The following is a 20,604-nucleotide window of genomic DNA, read 5'->3' as shown; positions in this document are numbered from 1 at the left end:
GGGAAAGAGAGAGAGAGAGTGTGTGAGGCGTCTGTGTGTTGCCCTCACTCTCTACCCTCTCTTTGCTGGATACGTTCGAAGGCGTCGGTTCGATATGAGGCGCCAGGCATACAGACCATGCTTACTTTCTATTTTCAACTCGTGCTGGTGGATTCGATCGTGCTTACTCGCAATTCGAATTACTGGAATGACGAGACCCTATTCGTTGATACACTGTGGAAACATACGCGCGTCTGAAAATAACAAAAGACGCATGCACAGTATTTTACTCCGAAATACGTTACTTTGTTTTTTTCGCGCGAACCGCCAGATCGATTCTATTCTCTTGCTCGCAGAGGTTCGCATTTCGTTTGTAGATAATTTGGAAAATAGTCAGGTACCGTGAAAGTAACATTTCAGTGAAATACGTTGTTCAGTCGAGAACGATTTGAAGGTTATGTCCGCCTCCGCCGGGAGACTGCGAGCAAGAGGAAGAAACACCAGGGGCAAAGCAAAGAATTCCATTGGACGATCGTTTTAGAGTAATCTAGAGTCGCCATCGCCTTGACCGTGCCGGTAAAATATGCGTTTCGCAGAACTCTCCATTGACTTGTTCGCCGCGTTAAGAGGGGCTTCCGCGAAAGAGAGGTTAGGGTTCTCGGTGAGGAAATACGGACAGGGGGCACTTTGCAGTGAAAGTAAATACATACGTTGGCTTCGTATTTCTCCATTTAATGTTCTATTAGCTTCCCAAATACGCTATTCAAGCATTCAGAACAAGCTCATTTCGTATTCTTATCGCTGGCGTTATTTTAATCTCCTCGTCGACATAAATATGCCAGTCTCATTTTGTGAGCAAGTAGTACCCAAATGATATTTCCATTACGACTATATTTTACCGACTTACGCACTCGAATAAGTTAATGGATCGTGGAAAAGAGGTTGACCTTGATCGCCCTCCCCCTTACGTACACTTTACAAATTATTTTCCAACGATAAACAGATCGTTCTCTTTGCATAACGAGTGTTAAGGCTTACACATCTAGTTTTTTCCGCAGTATTTCACTATGACCATTAATTGGCACGCATTTCTATTCGTAAAATTCAGCTTTATATTTGAAATAACATATTTACTACTCCATTACCAGATGTTCAGATCCCTAATATTGAAAAACCTTTCCCATTACGTTCATACTTTACCGACGAGTCTCTAGTTCGAATAACGCATCAACGCAGATCGGCAGAATAAAGGCGACCAACAACTTGTGTGTAATAGTTAGCTCTCTCTCGTCCCTCGAGTTAGCCGCGAATCGAGGCAGGTATATCGCGGCCGGGTGCATTTTGCCGGGCCAGGTAGGCTCCGAGCGAAGGGGGACAACAGGGCTTTCCCAACGGAAACCGGGCCCCCAGGGGCCCAGAGATCCGGGCCCCGGTCGGATTGGATTTCGCGGACAATGAAGCTGACCTTTTTCTTTCATTCGTGTCGGTTCGTGTGCGTAACGTGGGACACAGAGCACCTCGCCGGTTCGGACCGTAATCCTCGAAATCGTTCGATTCATTGCACCTCCCTCGAGAACTTCGGTTCCTTCGATGTTCTGGAAATGTATATTGGTGGTGTTTGCTCCGAAAATCGGCCTTTCGCCATTCATTTGTCTGCCTTCGACAATGAACGAGCGTTAGGTTTGTAATTCCACGTAAATAACAATTGCATTGTCGTTTAGGTTACGGGTCTCGGGGAGTTCGTATTGCCCCGAAGTTTTCTGTTTCGTCATGGTCAACGGGGGAGCTCGTTTTTACGCGCGTTAACACGTCTACGCTGGCGCCCGATTCCCCGTAACGCGGCTTAAAAGCCCCGCCGGTCGCGTAATTGACGTTAATACGCAGATCGTATTACTCGCTTTGTCGTTACGGTTTTTTTTTCTTTTTTATTTCTTCCTTGTGCAAGTGCTTGGGCTCTCTCGACTCTGACGATGTGGAGGATAGGGTAGACCAGAGGCGGGACGTGGTCTTGTAGAACTTAAAATTACATTTCCGAACACTTTAAAAATGGTTGACCAGTGAACCGTTGGTTAGACGCGTGGCATCGTCTTACGAATATGTAAAAAAAACTTAGAATTCTACGTTGTTGACATGATCTAAGCCTCGAGAGAACGATCAAATGCAAAAGACCAAGATAATCGTGCGTAACGATCGATAACACGATACCAACGATGCGGTTAGAAGGAATATATCAATGAAACGGCCACGTGACAAGGTATCGATGGCAAGGTAACGCCACAAGGACTACGTTAACACGACAGGAGAAAACACCGACCTCTCTCTAAAAAAAAAAAAGAAAGCGTTTCAAAAAGGTCACGTCACTATTGTAGTGGATTAAAACCATCGTGAACTAAATGAATACTGTTTATTTTTTCGCCACCAAAATCGAACGATCAACCGTGATCTTCCAGAGCTGCTTCCGGTAACGGACAGTTCGGAAAACGACCAGAAATTACAATATCAAAGGATATCAAAAACAACTTTGTTATTTCTTCAACTCTCGAGGCTACCCTTCTAGTTGTTCGAAACTTTGTCCACGAATGACCGCAAGGTTCCACAAAACTTCTCACTCGATGCATCCCCTTTCGCCGGGGCAACACGCCCTCACCCCCCAGAAAAAGAAGAAATCGAACTCACGAGCGCTTGGTCGACACGGCCGCAATTATGCCCGAATCCGTTCGACTGCGGGGCGAATTTGCATCGACGACAGTACGAACTGGGGGACGAAAGGGGGTGGATGTGGACCCGGGCGACCCTCGTGGTTCCCCGTTTAAGGGTCCAGCCGATGGCGAACGATCGATCGGTCGACGCTCGCCTCGGAATATAGTATATGTACACCGCCCGATAGACGATGAGAATATCTCACACACACACACCGTGTCCTATATTTCGAAATACACGTCGAAGGAAAAACTGGTGGGTAGGAAAATCCGGCGTGATAAAAAACAAAAATAAAATTAGCGAGCCTAGCTGGATTGAATGTCGACACGAGGAACGGTGAGCTCTCCCGAATGACGTTGCATCGCGAGACCCGTCGTTTGCTTCCGAGCTGGTTCGGCGGGAAATAATATTGAACCATGAAAAATCAGGATATAACCTGCTGATTCTATAAAAAGAAATAAGTCCAAAGAAAAGAATACATCTTTTTCGTCTGAGGTTTCGTTTTCGAGAAAATCGAATTTGAAGACGGATCTGGAACGTGTGGATTTGTCATGGTGGTAAGTAGAAACTGAATGCAATGAGCAGACGCACCCCGGCCAAGTCCTATTCACCTGCACGCGTGTTCAACAGATTTTTAAATTCGATTGTCTCGAAAACGTTGCCTTGAATGCAAAAATGTTATTCTTTCTTTTTTCAACCTATTTTTGCATGTACAATCATCTTTGCCTAAAAAAGGAGACGTGTTTTCTTTTTTTTTTTTTTTTTTTCCATTTCAAACGAAAATCCGATGGAGCAGGACTGCGTGCCGAATATTATTTCGTTCGGTTTATTTATTATCTCGCGGAATTGGCCGGTGGTAATACCAGGCGGATTAACATTGTCGAATAATACCGCAGGCAAGCTCATGACGGTATAATCTCCTTTGAATTTTTTTCCGTCCGAAAAAGTTTCGTCTTTTTCACCCGCTCTCCCACCGTTCGGGTTGGCCGAACGAGAAGTTGTAGTCCGACCGAGGAACATTTTGAAATTAACCGACCGTTGGTGGCCGGGATTTGCGGGGGTGGACAAAGAACGGCGCGGAATCGATTGCAATTGTTCGAATTTAAACGACGCTTTTTTCTATCTTCGGCGCTGGGTATAAATTACTTGCTTTTTTACTTTTCGAACTGTCGGTGCGTACTACCCCAAGGTAGTATAAAAATGGTATCTGTATGGAAAATACAGGGATAATTCCGTTAATTAACCTTCGTAATATCGATAACATTTTTCGATCGAGGGTTTTTTTAAAACATTTGGACAGCATTCTTTTCCATCAGAATTATTCATCGGAACATTCTACGTCGTTCTGCAGATGGATTCGAACAGATCCGTCAGAGGTCGGTTAAGTTTGAAATTGTTCCGCGCCGGTGGAATTGAAAGTTTAAAATCCATCGCCTTTGATCTCAGCAGTGGTGTCGCGTGTCGTAAACACCCGATCGAACCTCGGGTAGTATCGAGTTAACGGAGAAAGATTGGAAACGTTGAGCTTCGAGAGAAGTTTCGAGTAAGTTCAACGTCGACCAGGGAGCCCCGGGATTGAAAGTCACTTTTCACGAAGCAATCTTCCTGATTGGGGCGGCCCAGGTTTCACTCCGTATCGGAGCGCTCCTGTCTCCGTTGTTCGGTAGAGAAGCTTCGTCGATAAACGAATGAAAGGAAAGATCGCCGCTCGATTCCGTGTTTCTCCCGTGTGCGATTGAAAGTGTGTTTAACAATTAAATCGACTCGGGTGTCGTTTGTTGTCTCCGTCGAAGTTGTGCAAGATTGATTTCGTTCAACGAACAAACATCTAGGAATCCATAAAATGTGTGTACATTTAAGTTACTCTATTCTACGAATATTCACAAGAGTCTTCCAGTGTGTTTTCAGTCACTCTTCCAGAGGTTTCAGTTTCCAAGCATGTTCGTGATTTTTCAGCGCAAGCTTTTACGTCAGACGATCGATCGAGCCCAGTGGATCGAAGCTTTGTTCGCGGATTTCGATCGAACAGCGGCTATTTTTATTCCCGGTTTCCAACCCCCCGATTCCCCAAGGGGTCATGCCCCGCGAAAGCACGCGAAACAACCAGGGCGCGCGCGCGCACGATTCGTCGCGTGTTCGCCCGTCCAGCATTAAAGACCACGCGTTCTCTTAACTGCCATTGGACAATTTTATAACGTTCCCGACTCACGTTGCATATCGTATAAATCGTGATCATTATAGAGACCAGCCGCTGGTTCTGAGGATCGAAAAGAGTACAAAGGAAAACCTAGATCCAACGTAGTGGGTGCCTCGAGAAGAAAATGATTAATTCGATTAAAACGGGGCTCGAGAGTCACACAGAATTTACGAACGGATATGCTCATTTTTCAATTCTTCCCGATGAAAAATCCTATTCTGTTCCCGTCAGAAAGAAGATTATCCCGGGGACAATGGGATTAATTACGCGGCAGGCTCGGCCGGATACGAAGAAATATTTTCCACGGCAGGAACGAGACTGTGCGCGCGCTTTTGGAGGAAATGTATCTCTTGAAGCTTATACGACGCCCAGCGTCGTTAAACCGACGTATACGTGTCAAGGCCCTTTTTCTATGAACAGCCATTAATTTTTTTTTTTCGCCACGAAGAAATTATCGTTCGTGAATACACTTAGCGTGAGTGGAATTATTATTACGAGAAAGAGAGAGTGAAGGTCTTGTTCTTGTTGAGGGCTGTGTTTGTTCTCCAATTTATTGCTCCGTGGATAAGGAGTTCCTTTCACTCGGTCTGCTGTACTAAATGGAAAGTATCTCTTTTGTCCCACGGTGAAAAAGAGGGTTTTCCGCGAAGTGGACGCGCGGGGGTAGGTCTGATTAATTAGGAAACTAAAAATCTATTTGTTCAGTCCTTGCGAAGTACGGATAGACGAATGTGGGAAGAGAGGGAGCGAGCTTGTGGGGCTAGGCAAATGTTTGAGGAGCTCGCTTTTCAAATAGTCGACCGTCGTCGGGCGCGCGCACGCTGCAGTTAGGCGATGGAAGTCGAACGGATCTTTCGGTTTACGGAAGTAACTAGCTACTTGGAGAAACTTCGCACCGGAACGCGTCAGGAGACAACGTAGGAGAACCGAGAGATACACCATTGTGTCGGCCTGCAACAAGCACGAAATACAAACACTTTCCGGGCGGTTGTGATGTCATTTTCATTAACACTGCGTAGACTTTAAGGATGAAAATAAAATAGGAAATGTTATTTACAGTCCAGTTTTATCGGGTTCAGAATGTTCTACGAGAATCGCGTAGATAAATCGTGGATCAGGATGGAATTGAATATCGTGAAATTTCGATGTTCGTTCAGCTGATAATCGTAACTAATGATTCCAATTAAACTACCGTTTCGCAAGCGTTCCACGAAAGTGCGGGTAAACAAGGACGTCCGGCTCGTGTCCGGCAGCTGATACGGGAATTAACTTATAACGCGACCAGGCAGGCCGGATTAAGATTGATGATTAAATAGAGCAACGTTCTCGCCTATTGTCTTGCCGCGAAGGAGACAACACGGTTCCATTATTCACGATCCACCAGCGACACGACGCGCCGGCATTTGCGTCATACTTCCTGACATTTGACATCGAACACGTCGGTTAATTTCGGACGGGTCAATGAGTGGTTTATTCGCGGTGAAAATCGATGGATGAAGGACCCGATACACTTATTATAATTGCATTTGTATATTGATGCGCCTTGCTGGGATAAAATGGAATGTGTATGCTTTTATCGGTGACCCTTTCTGAATGCAGTCTCCACGACGTTACCTTGAAAATAATTATCGAACTATTTATCGAAATACGAGAAGAGCAATGAAGGTGCTGTAATATTGAATGAATGGGAACGATTATTCTGTAGTTTCTTTGACAATTATCTGTTCATAACTGACGATCACTAATTTCTGTCTTATCATAATTAGAATTACGTACTAGCAGATTATCATCAAACAACGAAATTACAATACGTTATTTGTATTTATGAATTGAGAGTATCTAACGGTGGCTGAATAGCAAGCAACGTATACAGTTCCAATGAACGAATATTATAAATTTTCATTCGGCAACGTATAAATTTAACAGAATCTCATCCGAGAGTTAACAAGTGTTCGATAATGTATAAATCAAGGTCATAAATCCGGGCTAAGCGATTCAAGAAGATAGGATAGTCGTTTATTCTTCCCTGAATCGCTTCGTATCACGGGTTATTATTATCTGCCTCGTTTGTTGCTCGTGTTTCGGATAATTGACGGGGCATGTGCCAACAACCGAGGAAATTTTCGAGACGGTTCTCCGTCGTCGAAAATATCATTTCATAATTCAACTGATTTATCATTGGGATGGAGACATCAACGTGTACATAGACCGCCTCGATCGTTCCATTCTAAACTTCGAAATTATTTTACCTCGTCGTGGACCCGGAGTCGCGAGGATACGGGCGCGATTGATCTCCCTCGTTTCGGTTAAACGTTCCTCTGCGGGTACCAGTATAATCGCAGCAGACCGGAAGTAAGAACGAAACCTCGAAGAGAATCAAAATTAAACAATCTTTCATCTTACATGCGGTTCAACAGTTATTATCATTAGTTAAAGGGTTAAACAATGCATGGTCTCAACCGAACGTGACCTACGATTATTCGAGCGTTGGCTAACGAAAATTCGGAGAGAAACGAATAAAGTCATAGCGGAGTAAGGAACCAGCGAAATTTTCCTTATCCACTAGCATTGCTGCTTTACGAGCCCCCACTAAATTTGAAAGGTACGACCTCCACCTTCCTTTTTATACACCAAGATAAATTCCGAAGTTTCGAGCTGTAAAAAAAATATATATTCCAGCGAAAACTCCGTCCCCGAATTTCTCTCAAGCTTTTTCCGGTGTCTCCCAGTTTTCGAAAACTCGGTGGACCGTATGATCTGCGATCGTTGTGCACGATTCTTAAAAAAACAAAATTGAAATGCTCGTTTATAGCAAAAGTGTCCACGCGTGGGTCAATATCGTCTCTGGATCCGCCCAGGGGGAAATCCTGACGATCCCTTTCGACTGGATCCGCAGAGAAGCGGTGTTGGCAACGGTCCAATGAAATTTCGCATCGGCCGCACAAAGCGCCGTGTTCTCCTTCGGCCATTTTCGCGGAGCCCAGCTGCGTGGATAATTTTCGAGAAATTCGCCCGCGAGAAAAACAGCAGACGCTGGGTTCGTTTTCAAAACATGTCTATACTAGACGCCAAATAAAACCATAACTGACAAATTTCGGTCGTGTTTGCGCATATTCCTCTCGGTTACCTTTGTTACCAACATCTTAAACAATTGAGAATCACAATAATTCATGAGTAGACTGCGGATTTTATGCATTTATTTATGCATTATTTTATGCAATTATTTGGCGTATACTATACTTCGTTCGGCTCGCGATTTCTGCCTCGACGACATATCTCGAGGTTACTTCTTCTGGTTTTCCTTTTTTTTTCTCTCTCTTTCTTGCCGTGTTCGGATCGTTTTCGTGCTCTTATTTATGTTAATTGGGGGGAAACGGACTCGAACGGGGCGAAACTGTCGTGAGATTTCACGGGTGGATTCTGCGCGAGTCCTCGGTCTGCAATTAAATATTTTTTACGACTGTGTATGTGTTCCATTAAGAATTCGGAGGGTACACCGTGATTTTTCAACCCCCGTGCACGCACGCAACACACGAACTCTCATTATATATAAAACCGTTCGTCATCGGCCGGATGATTCACGCCTGAATCGGGGCACTGTTTTTAGATCGAGGATCGTGGGCTACTTGTGGCCTAGCTTGTGGATCCGGGCGCTCGTGGTCCACGAAAATTAGCGTGTAATTTTTTTGCGGAAAAACAGGTTTATTCTGCTCGCGATTGAGTCCCCTATTCTAGTGCAAACGGCAGTTTCTAAGATCGTCTTCCTGGGATTTAACACTAGAACTACCAAGCAAGTCAAAATGACTTGTCGATACACTCTTACAACGACGATTAAAAAGTTATGACAATACATTTTCTCTGATCTTTTGCACCTTTTATTACGATATGAAAGTGAAGAAATTTTTTTTTTATCTTTCACTCCTTATTCGAAACTTTTCATCTAGATAATGAATTAGCCCATCTCTGGCAATAAATGGGACATCTAACCCTATTCGTCAGAAAACGCTTCCAGTATGACCGTAGCTTCAGCCTTTTATACTTCAGTACGAGTACGACCGTGCACTATCCTCGCTCGTAAACGCGCAACAAAAACCGAAATCCTGAATTGCATGTAGCTGTCTCTGTCGAGCAGTTAATGGGTTAAACGGCTCGATAAATTCCCGTTGCGGTTACGTTTTCGTGGATTCCTGGGCTATCGGGTTAACGCGTCCGTGAATGCCAAGGAGGGAAACCGAGAGAGGCGATCGATGCGTTTCCCCCAGCTGCGTACCGAGACGATAATCGACAGGGAATATTATTAACCGCAATGAATGTGGCTGACGAACGGTTGAGGCCAGCAACCCCGAGCCACGGGGACAGCCTCGACCCTGGTCTCTGTGTTGTGTGTCGGAACCCACGACATCTGTCCGTTTTCGAACCGCTCGACGGCTACGACGAAGCCGGAACACGGAGTCGAATGCCAACTTCCACCGGGACACACGGTCGGTTTTATCGATGCATCGTCGCTCGTCATCGCGCCACTCGTGTTTACGGCACATTGTTGCTTCTCTACTTTACGTTACATAGTGTGTCCGTTTCTGAACAGGCGTGGGCGGCAGCCATTTTCTTACTTGGCAGGCAAGTGTTGGTGCGAATGACGCTAATTTTTTATATCACGGAGGAATTTTTTTTTTTTTTAATTCCCGTGGTTGTTGATACTGTGTGATTCCGTGGGTGCATTAATTGGTACTTCTTGAACAATAATTGCTTTATTCTATAGTCGTTTTTGCGGGTTTAGGAAAATCTGCGCTTAAGACAGGGGAGAAAGAGAAAGCTGGTGAGAATGCTTGAAAAGAGGAAGTTTTCCCTTGCAGACGCACGGGTCAGATAGATCATTAAAGACTGTGACTAATTTCTATCTCTAAATGCAATCAGTAATTCCGGTGAATTTACGTAAGGAATTTGATAAAAATTTGAAATTGTATCTAGATGGTTTTTCTTTGAAATTCCGTGTCTGTATTGAAATTTGTATCAGTGTCTTATGTACATACATTGACTGGATGTTCAATGGTTCTCCTAGAAGTTCGATTTCCCTGTCTTGGAGTAGAGTTTCCATACGATTATAATTTTCAGTAGCAGCTAAGCACATACATACAACCACTGGAACAAAGAGCTGAACTTTCCAATTGGCCTATTACTCGTAGAGCCGATACCGCGTGTAAAACTTTTTCCTTTCCGTGTCGGTAAGATCTGCAGTTTTGAAAGAACAAATTTTCTCGTAGAAGTTCGTTTTACGATCAACAAAGACCTGTTTTCCCATTCCAACTCGACTCAATAAAATTGTATTTTAAAGATATATGTAGTATACTTAATTATATCTAACTTCCAATTAGAAAATTTAAAAATTAATATATATAATATTAAATATTTTTATAATTATACTTTTTACACCAACGAAAAGTGATCGTCAGATGGGTGCGTGTGGTTAAGACCGCGGTTTAAGCAGTAATTTCGGAGCGGTTTAAACGACAGGGGATTAATATCGAGAATGAAGAATCACTGTTGGCACGTGTATCAGAGTGCAGGCATCAGTAGCATTGCTTAAAAGCGCGTGCCATTGCGTTCGCCGGATGGCCAGCCGTGTTTTCCACGGGGGATAAATATATCCATCTTGGTGTCGCGATTTATTTCGTTTCCGCGGGAACGAAGGTGAACACACGTCCGCCCGGATAAATGAAAGGGCCACGGGGAGTGCAAATGGACCGCGTCCGGTCGACGGCAGAGTTCGCTAACTCAATCATCCGGGTAACCGTGTGTGCCCCGGCTGAACATTCGAATCGTCCGTTCCGTCGTGAAAAACCACCACGATCCCTCTATCCGGGGATTTTTCTTTCAAACTTGTTAATCGAGTCGTACACCGATGGAACGTTCACGCTGTCGTTCCAGACTCGAAAATGTGAGTTGTAGGTGTATTTTAACTTGATGTTACGGCATTAGTACGCGGACACCGGAAAAGATATTTTAATAAAGCCATTAAAACGGTTGGCCAGGCGAGAAACGGATTGCTCACGGTTAACAAATGCGTCGAATCGAATAAGTAAGACAGTAATGGCGCAGCTTTAAATGTAATATCCCCGTCGACGATTAATTTTCCCTGGAATTATCTCCGCGGTCATTTATGCTAATTAGAAACTCGCGCGTGCTACCTATATCCCCACCCCCTGTGCCACCCAAACAATTTCAAGAATTCCGTAACTGTGCAAAACGCGGACTCGTTTCTCCTGGATATCAAGCATAAGCTACCCACCCCCATCCCCTTATCACAGCGAATAGTTTCTAAACTCTTGTTTACGGAACAATAACGACGAAACGATGGCAATTTTCCACGAAACGAAACTTGTCGTCCTTATCAATTACGCCGATTAATTAATTTTAATCGCCGCGCTCATCCGCGTTGCTGTGCGCCGGCTGTAAAACCGAATTAATTGCATTTTGTCGTTGGCGACCTGGATAAAGCGCCAGGTGTGATATCCGATTCCCGGGGATTAATCGTTTGCGGCGTTCGATCCCCTGCTGGTGCCCGATTTTAAACGAAATATAATAAAAACCGATGGGAGATATATAGATATATAAATTATACATATATGAAAATTTCGTTTGTACGTTTAACGATCGATGTTCATCGAACTATCAGTTTCCGCTGGTACGAGGGAAAAAAACGCGATATTCCCGCGGGCAGTTTATCGGTCGATGAACTAGTATATCCGTGAATAACCGTTGGGGAAATTAAACTATACCGAGGCGAAAAATTACCCTCGAGAAACGCTCGGAAAACGATGATGGGTAATCCTATTAGCGGAGTTAAGCGTGAAAAATCGTCGTGGAAGACAGGCGGGGTCCGCTTTGGGTGGAACAATTTCTCGCTACGTTCGCGGCAGTTTAACTTCGGCTTAGGTTCGCGTAACTTCGTCGTCGTCGCGAGTGGTGGTGAACTTACAGTCGATGAACTACTTGTCCTGCGAAAAAGTTACCAGCGGTGGACGACTGCTACTTTGTGCTTCGCGTCGCGCCTTGCAACTCTGTAATTCCCTTTATACGCCGGAGAAAGTCCCGTCCCGGAGAAACTCTACCGCGCTTTTCGTCCAACTCTGCCATCTTACAGCGAGTCGCGTTATTTTGCTGAGATCCCGAGAAAATTGTTCCATTGGCTCCGTCGAATCGTAAAGTAACTTTAGACGGCTTTGGTTTCGTTTAATAAATTACAGGTAATTCGATTTTCACTTTGCCAAGGAATTCCGTTCAATTATTTTGTTTTTATTCGATATTTACATAAACAGACGCTCTTGATTTCATTGGTTTCTCACGTACGAATGCAAAACAGTTGGTTTTGTGTTTATTTTCCCTACGAATAAAATTTTACTCATACTGTTTGTGTTAACCCTCACAGACCACGTTGACCAGGTCTGTTTGACCCTAGCTTTCGAGAACTTCATCAAATCCAACAGTTTCTGTTAACTAATTGAAATCAGTAATTGTCTATATTAAATGGGATAAAAAGAATGGCGATGAACAAAGAAATTTGTCAAAAACTGAGGGTTAATATACCTGTAAAAAGGTAGATTTGAATCCTTTTCCATCCGAAAAATTTCAAGTAATAAATGACTTCGTTCGTTCGAAAAATCAGGTATCAGCACATTTTGCAGACCGACGCAGCAGTACCGTGCATCGATCATCAATTCCCCGCTCCTTTCTCGAATCATGCGATTCTTCTCTCTCGATCGCAGCAACCCAGAATAATCCTAATACACCCGAGGCTCTGTGTTTTTGGCCGGTTCTGTGGGCGCCAGGCAGTCGAAAGATCTCGTAAAATTCTCCACGGCAGACTAGGGAAAGCAGAGGGAAAAAAAAGAAAAAAAGAGTTGCGGCCGAGTTAATATCCTCGGACCACAAGGAATTCTTTGTTGGTCTGTTCCAGGCGAACTTAATCTTCCGCGCGTACGTGGGGGGAGGGAAGGTCGAAACGAAACGAGCAGTAGTAGTCCATCACCGAAGACGAATCGCGTGACTTTCTCACGGGACGGTCTCTTGGAGTCTCGAAGCAAGATTTCCAGTCGGGAAAAGCCTCCCCCGCGAGACGTGTCGGTGCAGATATCGATCGGTCCGGGGGTAGTCGCAGCTTCCCTTTAAGTCATCCGGGGCCCAGGACCACCCACGCGTCCGCCCCTGTTTCCACCCTCCACCCAACCTCTGCCCCCTCTTCGTCCGCCCACAGTTCCCATTCCGCCCACGCAACCTGCAGTTTCATCCACCTAGGACACCCCCGTCTGTCTCCCTCCACCACCCCTCGCCCACACTCGGCGAGCAAGCCCTCTCTCTTCCTCTCCCCTTGTTTTCGCTGTCGCTGACTCTCTCTTCAAGGTTCCGCCGTATCGACGCCCGCTGTGTTTCCCTTTATCCCACCGACGTTTTTTCGACCTTGACTCTCCTCGAATTTCTTTATATACCTAACCGTATACTCCCGTTTTTTTTTCACCCCCGTGAGTGTTGTGGCGAGGGGAAGCACGGTTTTCGAAACGAGAGGGAAAATTGACGGAGGCCAGATGGGACGAACCGTAGATAGGGGATGATCGAACGCGTGGGGCAACCTTCTCTGCTTACACAACGTGTGCTACTACCCTTATGATGGATGCAGTTCAGGGCTCTGTGTAATCTGACCGGCGAGATTAGCGTGTGTAGGGTAGATTGTAGCGGAAACCAGTTGTCGGGAATTGATTGTGGTTGGCTTATGATTTTATATCGTTGGCGACATCTCGTGGTATCCGATTCTCGCGTTTCTTCCTCGTTACTGGGGATAGCGGTCGCCACTGGTAGGCATAACTGGGGTGAGCCACTGAGGCTGGGTATTCGGGGGGTCGTCCACCTTTGGGAAAGCCTCGAATTTCCCCGTCTCTGACCTCAGGATGGTCCCTACAGTTTCCGTCCAGAGATCGATGATAGGTGGACGGTTTTTAGACAGTGGACACGGTTCTCAGAACCAGCGTCTCTCTTTGTTAACGTCACGAATAGCGTCTCGAAGCGTAATCTGTTATTCATAGAGACTCTCTCCTTCCATCACGCCCCTTCCACCCCCACGCAAGGACCTAGTGATGTTTCTATCGGAGAGTTCGTTGAATCGTCCGAGTGTACGTGTACCGTCGGGCTTTCTGAACCGCAGTTTCCAGCCTCCGGAGAACTTGTCCTCGCTCCGCCTCTGTCACCTGCTTTGTCCCTTTTCAGAGGGTGAGAGTTAAGTGCCACTTGCCGCGGGAGTATTTTCGATGTGTTTCAGCTGGGGAACTTGACACCGTTCTCCCGGTGTCCGCTTTGCGCGGTTGCTGTCTCGTAGCCCTCTCTGCTCCCCCGCGGAGCTTAGTACGTGCCGACCTTCGGTCGGGCCCTGTTCGCCCGGGATCGGATTTCGAATACGTACACTCGGGTCGAATTTTCGAGACACTCGGGGACTGCCTTTGCAACCGTTAGGATCCATTGACCGGTGGAAAATCGTGTCCACTGCATTTTCCTGGAAATTTTACTCTGGGCTTAACACGTTCGCTACCAATGTCACGTATATGTGACGCTCCAATTTCTAAGTCAGCATACTTTATTAGATAAAAGCAGAGTATTCTTTTGCAATATTCACCTGGGCTTTAGGTCATTCATTATCTTTGTGTTATGTAATACCTGGTCAAAAAGATAAGTCGTATCATCTATGGGCCCGTTTAAGGCGTCCCTAGAATTTCTTTAATCTTCAAAGAAACTCTGTGAAATTCTCCGAGACTGAAACCGAGTGTTCGATACAGCCGATCGAAAGGTGCCCTCGAGGGAAAATTGAGAAGACCGGAAGCGGCTGACCGGTCATTCTCTGCTCCGTGAAATACAGCCCGACTGCTGGCGTTTTCTAGGTTTTCGCGTTGCCCAGAAGGCTTTCCTCCTCTCGCAAGAAGACCGTGAGTATCGATCTCCCAGCATCGTATACGAAATCTCTATCTCCCTTCTCCCACGTGGCTCGTATTCATTATATTTCGCCTTGGTGCGACAGAGAGAAACGAACAGAGTGAGGCTGGATAACAGGGAGAGGGGAAAGAGTAGAGTAGATGTAGAGAAGGCCTCAGGAACGAGAGTAACGTAGAAAATGGGGGAGACTTGGACTGCATTCGTCGTTAATGCGGCCGAAGATAATGACCGGGGTCATCGACGAGGCTATCTTGCGTCTTCCACGATCGCAGCTGGAACTATTGCGCTGAAAGTTTATTTATATGTTTGATTGTTCTGCCACTTCTTGGCTCGTCCGGTGGGTGTTCAAAGTGGGAGTTAATTCTTGACCCATCTTTCACCTGGAAAGTTATAACACGCCTGAATCCACCGATTGTTTCTATTGTGAATGATGACGATGCTTTTGAAGATTATCATTCGATTACATTGCATCTGTAGGTATTTACTTTTCAATAGACCCTCTTCGATTCTCGTTCTAGGGTTAACACTCCGCTGAGTTGGGTCTCGGGGACGTAAATTTTGAAAAATCGTGTAACCCACTACAATTCATATTTAAAAATATTATACAATATATAATGTTACTCAGAAGTAATTATTAACTATTCGCAATCTTCATTCCTGATGTCACACTTGCAAAACTGCCTCTATATAAGATGACTTCTATGTAGTCGGAACAGACTAGCTACTAGTACATAGAGATCAGTGGTTTTAGCGGACACCCTATTAATTTCCTCACCGGAAATGACGTAAAAATTCATCGGCCCGTTGGAGATCTATCGGGACGCGCACGTGGTCCCGGCGACACTGTGTTCGGCGCGCGACCTCAACCCAAGCGGAGCCTGAAGAGGGTCGCGCAGCTACACAGGGACCCCACGGTGGTGGTGCCGTTACCGGGATTTATGGCCGCCTCGATATTAAAACGCGAACGTAATTTACGAGCTGAGCCGGCGTGCGCAGCTGCCGGCAACGCGCAGACGTGCGCCGCGCCGCTTCAATCGTGTGTTTTGCCCGCGAGATCGAGAAACTATAGCGGCGGTTCCCGTGACGGAAACCGGAACGTGGATCGCGGCCCTCGTGGCTATTAAATCGGTGATCCTCGATCGCAACGAGTATTGGCGTATCACACCGGGTGAATTGATAACGTGTTTGGCTGTCCATCTACATTTAATTTATCAGTCTATCTTTCTCATATGCAGGGTGTCCCATTTACGTCGACCGACACGAATATCTCCAATTCTTCTTGAATGGAATCAATAATTGTGATTTCTGTGTTCATTCCCATTGGTTTACCTTTTGCACCAGGGTGATGTTACAGTGTTCTGTACGACTACTCTCTAGTAGCCCACTGCCAATGGCGAACACTTGGGGATTAATTACAATTGTCACGTACAAGTAAGCAAAGAAGGTCTGCAGACTAAGTAACGAGGCATTACCGTATTTCCAACCGTGTCTGTGTTTAATTATAGATCGCGTCGATTTCGATTGCGGGTTGCGTGATTTCGCAAGGATACTGGTGGCGGAGGGGAGGGGGCGGTTGCATCCGGAGCGGTACAAACGATAGGGAGAGATGGTTCGATATCGATTTTTTCGGGGAAGACCGTCGTTGGTCTCGCGTGCCCGAACGAAACTAATTTCTATTCCGCCCCGAGCAGCACGGCCGACACACGAGTGTTTATCCTATTATGTTTGCGAATTATCTGTCGCGATAGCGTTCACGATTTTCGGGGTCGCAAGTGGACGGGTTCCTCGGCGTCGTGGCTTACGGAGGGTTATCTTTATTTGTCCGTGGTGGACGTTACCGCGGTTTATCTCGAATACCGGCGCGTCCGCCTGCCCGGGCAAGGTCTTTTTCGCAATTTCCACTTATACCGATCGCGCGACTGATACACAAACACCCGCCCACACTAATTTGTGCTTTGTTATTTTGTGTTTCAGGTAAGTGTCCAAATTGTTCCGTGCCTCTCATTCTCACTGTCCGGTACCGTGAGTCACATTTCCATACGTTTGTTAATTAGAGGTTTTACCATATTACTGCTGTTTGACGCTTCGTTTTCAGGCAGCCTTGTATGGTACACATTGTTATTTACTCGATATGTAAATATGTTTCACGAAGCTTTTTGTGGTATTGAAAGTATACAGTTGATCGAGTCCATGAAGTAAAAAATAGACCAGTCGATAACAACGTCGACGTTGTTTTTTTTTTTTTTTTTTTAAATAGACTAATATACATAAACCGCAGACTTTCACTTTACAAAATTCGACGGTAGATAGGCTCTTGTGTTGATGTTGAGTAATTAAAGATAGCGATAATACTTGTTACACAGAATTATAAATTAGGAATCTGGTGATGTTCGATGACCTACAATTGTGATATTTAAAAGAAGCTAGAACAGGATTCGACAACAATAGATTTAACGAAAATACAAGTTCGATAAGTTTGATCGGGAGAAGTAAACAGAAAACTTAACATCAACGGAAGTTCTGATGCATTTTATCAGACTTACGACCCATCTTCCGATGATCCTTCTCACCCCCCGAAGGGTTCGAAACTTCAGCCACTCGTAATACGTTCAGTTCCCTTGAACCCGGTCGAAAGGTAATTTTTCAAGCGAATACCGTTCCGCGGACCATGCAAATGACACTTAATACACTTTTTCGCAACAATGTATTCATATTTCTTGGCGTCTGTTCGCCGCTCCGCGCGAAGTTGTATGCAGATCCTCGTTTACCGTGAAGTTTGCGGATTTTTCGCGGGGAAATTGAACGAACGAAACCCGTTGAATAATTCAGAGGTTCGCGTGCAAGAAACTAAGGAAACACCAGCGAAATCGCGTAATTGCCGATCAGAAAATTGGAATTTTAAAAACGCGCTTCCATTATTCAGTTTCGAAGGAGAGGAACGGTTCCTCATCCAAACGTGGCCTTCAGGAGACTCGAGTTCTCGCGATCGAACACGGTGTTCCTTGAAGCATTTTCTTGGGCAGAATCGCGACTCGATCTGCAGGCGAGCGGGAATTTTCGAAGCAGGAATCTTCAACGGTGCACCGGATTTTGTCGATCGATAAAACGAATCCACCCTAGAATTTCCACGAGGGGATTTGGATCGCGGCGTATTAGGGGGACCACCTTCGTATTTCGAGACTTCATAGGGAAACTCTCCGGGTAGTTTTCCGCTCGGAGTTTCGGGAGGGTTTAAATATTCTCCGGTGGGGTCGGGGGGAGGTGCTTAAAACGGAAGTTCTGTTGTAGTTGCTGAACTACGGGAACACGTACAGGTGTCTCGTGATAAGCGCTTAAACTGTGGACCGTATGAATGAATAACGAAGGAAAAATTCGGATCTGTTCGGATAGAAGAAATATTCATGCCTCCAGAATTGCATCCACAGATCCATCCTATCTTCGATTATTTCGATGCTCCGTAGAAAATTCCGTAAAAATATTTTTCTCCGCGGAAACATCCACAATTCTCTCTCTGGGACTGTTATTTAATCGTGGTGTCGATGAAAAACACGGGATTATCGTGTTCAAGCTGCGATCAGTACCGAGTTACATTGTAATTGGCGACTGGTCGATCCAATTAAAAAATTGATTCGAGCAACACTCCGTGATTAATAAGTGCGATTACTTAATTGAAGGATGCGTTGCCGATAATTGCCAGCCGTGGTTCGCGGATCCATACACACCGCGGTTCTTCTCTCTCCGAGCTCTCTCGTAACCGCTCGACCGATTAATAATTACACGCCTCGGATTAATGTTAGATTGCAGCCCCGTGTGTATTGTATACCTCAAAGACACACGTTTACCCGATGCATCGGCGCTTCCATTTTCTCTGTGACACTCTTGGTACACAGAAACATCGGCCAGGGCACAAAGCTCGTCGCAACGAACGCGGGAATGTCATTTATTTGCGAATGGAATTCTCCATCCCTGTTCGATACGCTCCCCGAGATTGCACGCGGAATATTCACCGAACTCCATGTTCGATTTTTCACGTTGAATCACTTTGATTCGGCAAGGATCATCACTCGGAGTAATTGAACGAAGAATGATATAACTTGGAGTATATCGGTATTTGTACAGGCTTCTCCAAATGTCGCGTGCTTGTAGAACTACGAAGATTAATTGAACTGGGCTAGCTTGATCGGTAACGAACGTCATTTCGAATATTAATATATATTAAGGATTCCAATTAAACCTCTACCAGAACCTCTCAACCACCGCTGGAACTATCGGTTTCGCGACCAATTAATTCGAAACGAGCAAAAAAAAAAAAAGAAATACTGGAAAACAGTCCGACGAAGTGTGTCAGCGGGTTTCGCGACAAATTGGATAATGAATCTCGCGTGGAATCGTGCGCGAGCTGGCACCGGTCGTGGACCTGATGTGCTCCGTCGAGGGTAATGACGGTGTGTGGACGATAACGATGACGATAGACGAAAGAACGCGGGCGGGATGGCGCGGCCCCGGGGGCACGGTTATCTAGGCGAGCATTATTGTTTCATTACCGCCACTTGAATACAAATCGGCCTTAATCGTCGAGACTTTAATTGCGATTTCGAAACGACCCACCGACGTTCGCTGAAAACTCGGCGAAAAGTTGAGTGGATGAGGGGGTGGAACGAGAGGGGACGGGACGATATTAAACAAAGCGGATCAAGAACATAAACCGCCCCGTAACCCATAATTCTTCGATATTCTACGCGGACTACGGTGAATTTTAATCTGCCACCCCCCAACCGGCTCGATTATGAAGTGCAACGACTATATAACCACCCCGCGGTACGGTAATTTCCCGGGGAAATTTTAAACCTCTGAAAATTTACCTTTCCATCGTTCTTTTTTTTTTTCTAGGTGTATTAATCTTCTAAGCTAACTCGTTTTTTGCCTCCCCTTGTTTCCCATTGGGTACGTTCATCCTTTCCGACATGATTTTTCTGTTAAACAGCCTTCGTTGCAGGTGTTTATCCAACGCAGGTAGTCGATGGTCATAATCAGGGATTCCTGGACAGCTGCACATTACGTGCAAAACATTCGCGGTCCTTAAGACCATTCCTTATATTTCTGTGCTGACTTCCAGGAATCCAAGAAACAATACATACACCAAACCCCACTTTTTCCAACTCATACTACCGCCTCTTGAACCACCTACGCCAACCAAAATTCTGCATTTTCCACCAATCACGAGTCGATCCGTTCCAGCAAGCATCTATACATTCACTCATTCGGTGCACACATACATCACATTGTTAAGTTTATATTAATGGCTAAGTGTGTTACTAAGCTGTGTCAAGTCATTTAAAACATATACTGCCGCACACCATCGGTATTATCGCGAGTCGCCGCGCATCACGCTGATAATTGTGTTTTGTGATACAGTTTGACAGTGATTGTGTTTCTCGAGAGTGTGTGTCGTGTGCGATCCTGTAATGTTGCTGATAAATTCTTGGTGAAAAGTTTCACCTTTCCTGTATCTCGAACCCTCCTCGAATCAATTGTTCCCCCGTCGGCATTGATCCCCTGGAACAATTGCGTTACACGGAGCAAGATAATTACGTGGCGGAGAATAATTAAAATCGATCGAACTATCCTTTCATCCCCGCGGGCTCGCTCGATACTCGCGCAACACCCACCCCCGTCGTCGGTCCTCAACCGGGGTCAATTAAACTTATACGCTTCGGCTCGTGCTCTGTTAACAAACGATCAATAGTATTAAGTCA

The 20,604-nt window shown here is 45.4% G+C and overlaps 1 protein-coding gene across 3 annotated transcripts in view; it reads left to right on the top strand.

The window, feature by feature from the left end:
* LOC107191401 (RNA binding protein fox-1 homolog 2) overlaps positions 1–20,604 on the top strand; it is a 192,515-nt gene that overhangs the window by 58,235 nt on the left and 113,676 nt on the right. The window lies entirely within an intron of this gene.

This window comes from Dufourea novaeangliae, unplaced genomic scaffold (assembly GCF_001272555.1).
Source record: "Dufourea novaeangliae isolate 0120121106 unplaced genomic scaffold, ASM127255v1 scaffold246, whole genome shotgun sequence".
NCBI lineage: Eukaryota > Metazoa > Arthropoda > Insecta > Hymenoptera > Halictidae > Dufourea > Dufourea novaeangliae.
The sequence above is the reverse complement of the archived record's forward strand: the minus strand, read 5'-3'. Positions and strand labels throughout refer to the sequence as shown.